General features: G+C 46.2%; 1 pseudogene; it reads right to left on the bottom strand.

Annotated features, from left to right (window-relative positions):
- Positions 1–340: 340 nt before the first annotated feature.
- On the bottom strand, positions 341–2,568 carry LOC103696078 (protein DETOXIFICATION 51 pseudogene; annotated as a pseudogene).
- Positions 2,569–5,104: the final 2,536 nt, after the last annotated feature.

The following is a 5,104-nucleotide window of genomic DNA, read 5'->3' on the forward strand; positions in this document are numbered from 1 at the left end:
TGGATTATTCAGACCTGAGGGCAGAAGGATCAGAACACCAGAAAAGAGATAGCTAGGTACCTCTGGAGAAAGGCTCAAAGAGTTTGCCTCGGGATACTAGTGATCAATTTATTTTAAATTTAATAAATAAAACAAGGATCTTAATAGTGCTTTTTCAGTGAGAGATTTCGCGGGGGCCAGTAAACTCAAAAAAAATATAAACAGGCTATCACCTACTGTGTCTTGTTATTAATCAAACACAACATTTAAACAATTTTCTTGTTACGATTTATTAAACAAATAAAGCATTAATTTTCAGTTTAACAGAAAGTTGATATACGGCACGCTTTAACATTCAAACTATCAAATATCAGTGGAATGCATTAGGCTAATGCAACATGGCATGGTAAATAACATTCAACCATGTTTGCTCTTGATAATTTCAATAAGGACATTTGTTAACTAGATACAACAATTAACACTTATAATTTTAGAGGAACTGCAAACAGGAAAAGAAAGAAGATAATTTTTTCCCTTTCCTCAACTCACGGTCTCCCGCTCCAACCAAAAATTAATGACGCAAGATTCGAACAAAAAAATAAAAAAAGAAGAAGAAGAGAGAGAATCTATGTTCTTTCTCGCCCATGTCAGTGATCAAAGTCAGAACGCACCCCACTTAATTCCTCTCCATCTCTCCGTTTCACTGTTCCCTCTGAGGGTCACTCACTTTGACCAGTATCAGTGTTTCGCAGCAATCCACCTTCCCCTTCTCCTCTACCTCCAACGGAGCTTCTTGCCCTTCCTCCGGATCCCCCAGCACGTGCTTCCCTTCCCCCGCACACGTGAGGATCTGGGCACTATGCGCCTGGGCCTCCCAGTCCGTGGCCCCCACCAAACAAAGCATCAGCCCCGCACAACAAACCTGGGCCGCCAACAAACCCACCCAGAGCCCAACAAATCCGATCCCGACGCCGAACCCGAGGCCCACCGCTACCGGCGTCCCCACCAAATAAAACGCTCCCAGGTTAACGTGCGCCGCGTGCGCCGGCCGCGCGCTCCCCCTCAAGACTCCGCACCCCACCGTCTGGGGGCAGTTCCCGAGCTCGCACAGTCCCACGATCGGCAGCGCAGCCGCCGTCAGCCGTAGGATCTCCCCATCGCTCGTGAACATCCGGCCCCACTGCTTCCTCACCCCCGCCGCGAACCCCATCGCCGCCACCCCCATCCCCGCCGCCACAGCCACCGCCACCGCCGCTGCCGCCCGCGCGCCCGCCGGCCGGTTGGCCCCCAGCTCGTTCCCCACCCGCGTCGACGCCCCGAACCCGAGTGAAGAAGGAAAAACGTAGAGCAAGGCAGTGGTTTGGATGAGGACTCCCATGGACGCGACGGCGGGCTTGGGATCAGGGAGGAGGCCGCAGAGGAGGATCATTAGCTCGTACCACCACCACTCAAGGCAGACGGAAGCGCAGCTCGGGGCGGCGAGGCGGGCGAGGGGGGCCCACCCGGCTAGGGCCTCGGAGGTGGGGGCCCGCCATGCCGGGTCGCGGAGGAGGTGAGGGAGAAGGCAGAGGAGGAAGGATAGGTTGGCCGTGGCGGAGGCGGCGGCGACGCCGGAAGCGCCGAGGCGGAGGCGACCGACCAGGAGGAGCCCCGCGGGGAGGTGGAGCGCGGCGGAGACAGCAGCGGCGACGGTCAGGGGACGAGTGATGCCCTGCGACCGAAGGTAGATTCTAATGGGATGGATAAAAGAGAAGGAGATGAGGTCGGGGAGGGCATAAAGGAGGTAACTTTGGGCGAGAGAGGTGATTTCGGGGTCTTGGCCGAGGAAAAGGAGGATCTTGGACATGTGGAACCAGAGGACGGCAATGGGGAGAGAAGAACAGAGGAGAAATATAACAGAGCGGTGGAGGGTGAGGAAGAGGAGCTTAGGCTGCTTCGCGCCGAAGGCCTGCGAACAGAGGGGCTCCATTCCGAGGGAGAGGCCAGAGAGAACGGAGTAGCCGGTGATGTTGGCGAAGGCGATGGCGAGAGAACCGGCGGCGAGGGGGAGATCGCCGAGGAAGCCGAGGAAGAGCATGGAGAGGACGGAGCGGGAGTAGATGAGAAGGGCGGTGACGGCGATGGGAAAGGAGAGGCGGAAGAGGGCGGCCGCCTCCTTCAGAGTCTCAGCCGGAGGCGGCAGGGGAAGCAGTAGGTGAGGCTTGGTTATAGTTTCTCTCGTTGGCGAGTGGCTCTGGTTCTTACCCGGCTTTGTAGGAGAAACCAGTGGAAGGGAGAGATGGGGCTTGCCGGCGACGCTGGTATTGCACATGCTGTCGGGTTTAAGAGGGTCGAAAGATTGTGTTTTGGGGTGTGGATACTGAAATGAGGTAGGGAAGGGAGGAGGGGTTACTAAGGAAAACCGTGGTGCTTCCGTTACGAGGACCTTTGATTGTTAGCGTTACGAGAACCATTCAGCGCAAGATGGCTTGGTCGGGGCGTGGAGGAAGGTAGGGGTGTTTAAATAGAGACCGGATCCTTTGCTGTGCAAAAATACCATCCCGGATGGCCATCCCATCATTTATTTTGAAGTTTGATCGCTATTCTTCGTCTTCATGTATATATACCATGCTGAAGGGCATACTTATCAAATAAATGAGAATTGTCCATCTCTAAAATGGATAACATCGCAGCTACCACATTAGTACATAATTTTGCAATGCAAAAATCACACCATAGAGAGTCCAAATTTATTTAAATATAGAGTATAAATCTTTTATGGTGTGCGATTTGCAGAGTAGAGTACTGTACACCTATTGATGGCCGTTATTAAGAGATAGACGGTCATCTATCAAAACATTTTTACATACCATATAAGGTATATCGCTATTGATAGCCATTCATTTTCTAATGGTGACCATCAAGAGTCTCATAATACCCCACGGTATATACCGTACATCGCAAAATATCGTAGGTCTTAAATACAAGGGTCGAGGAAGATGGCTTGTTCTGCGCTCAAATTGATGACTTACTTGAATGCTCATATGCTCAAAAAATTTCTTCGATAGGTAGGTATCCTTCATTGTTTACTTGTGGCACGTTGATTGACTCCACTATGAAATTAAAAAAGAAAGCTTCTAAGAAATACATGATAGGTTATATTTGCAAAAACATGTACGCCCTAAAAAGAAAGAAAGAAAAAACTAAGATGGAAATAAAGTATTTTAGCCTAATACTTATGCGAGTTGAAGATGTGCTCAGTATATGCAGATAATTGAACTGATTAAAGTATTTTAAGTTTTGATAAATTCTACTGCATCTTGTGCAGCATATGCGACTTATATTTGCTTCTGATATTCTGCAACCATAGCCTCACAACGGGTTGTGGTGGTGATTTAGCCTAATGTCATTTTGATAAGTTGGGAAAGTAAAATTGCATACCTTTTTCACAACTAAATGAACATTAGGTTGTTGGATTACCGTGAATGTTAGCAGCACAAATCCTGCAAAAAAAAGCCTTGCACGGATTACATGGAATTCCCGTGCTGCCATAATATCTAGCTGCCACTCATCACCGGTCTAAATATAAGTAATATAAAGTTGCACTTTGTTGACAGAACTTACTTGAGAATTTTTCATTACATCAGCACTCCTTGATGGTAAGAGAAGGCTGCAGCTTATACCAATCCAAGGGTGATTGGTGAACCAATCAGAGGACCATGCCCAATCTATGCATTGTATGTATCCATCATCCGTTGGACTTCAAAATTCATCCTTCCGAGCACCCGTGGAGGGGGACTATAGGATAGGCGGCTAATCCATCCAGATGTGTCCCCACCTATAGCTCTCAGGTTATGGCCAACCAAGAAAGGGCTCTATCCAATGGATCCAAGTCAAGTGGGCACCTTTTTTTTTTTTTAATTTCCAAGCAACGTTACCTTTTCTTTGAAAAATATCACACTTCTTGTGATTTACGAGTGTAATTAATGGGTCCATCCCCAATCTAATTGCCGGTGTTGATGGGCCAACAAAATACCTTCAAATCTTGTGGTATAATTATAAAAATACAGCGAAAAAGATGGTCATTTTTTACGGATCGAATGCTCATCAGATTAGTACTAATAAAGTACTAGAGCTACCGTGGAAAGCCAAGGGTAGTTTAGGATAGGCCTGTCCCTCCACGACACGTGGAGCCACACGTGCGATTTGCCCATGCAAGCTTCCAATAAACGGGTACCAGGCTGGATGGGCCCTTTGATCCCATTGGCCGGCTTGATTTGATGTCTGGGCTCCGTAATTTTTAAATATTTTGTAATTCCGGAGAACCCTTTACATGCACGAGCGACGACGTAATAAATTTACGTCACTAACGTGTGAGTCCGATACAGGATGGTGGATCTCATACCTAGGATTTTGTGGCTGGTGATGGGCTGAAGGCATGCGCAAAATTTATTTTTCACCAAAAGGGTCACGGGCTCACCGTTCTGGTAGTTTGGTCGCGTCAAAAGGGGGAGGATGGAAGAAGTGACAGCCCGGGTCCCACAGTGGGCTGGAGTTGTGGTTTTACCCGGCAAAACATTGCAGAAGGAGACAGCCGTTTCTGGATTACTTTTAGAAGAAATTATTGCCGGACTCTAAAGTCAATTTTCTCTTATATATATCCTTCTCCCTCCAATAGTTACATATGCTCGAATAACAAATCAGGGAAGAGGATGCAGGTGATTAGTTATATACGGGATTGCCAATAACTTATTTGTATGCATGCATAAATTCGTCAGTAATTAAAAAAAGAAATTCTGTTAAAGTACTAATTGACTTTAAATATTTAAGTTTATAGAAATAGAATTAGCAATATATATTAAGCTTAAAACTTTCATTTCCCGTTCGTGGAGGGACCGTAATGATTCAAATCTGAGCTCTAATATAATATTAATTAATTAATTAATTAATTTTAATAATATTTTTTTTTAAAAAATAGCTAATCAAGCTTGGCTTTAATAATTAATACATCTAGATATACTTTAAAAGATCAATTCTCATAAATAATTTGTTTTTGTAGGGATAAAAAAACAAGCCATTCTTAATTTCATGTTGCTCTAGTTGATTTTAGCTATGAGTGTCTAAATTTAAGCTCATGATCCAATTT

This window comes from Phoenix dactylifera, chromosome 1 (genome assembly GCF_051530095.1).
Source record: "Phoenix dactylifera cultivar Ajwa chromosome 1, Ajwa_hap1_PhDact_Kaust_v1.1, whole genome shotgun sequence".
Lineage (NCBI taxonomy): Eukaryota > Viridiplantae > Streptophyta > Magnoliopsida > Arecales > Arecaceae > Phoenix > Phoenix dactylifera.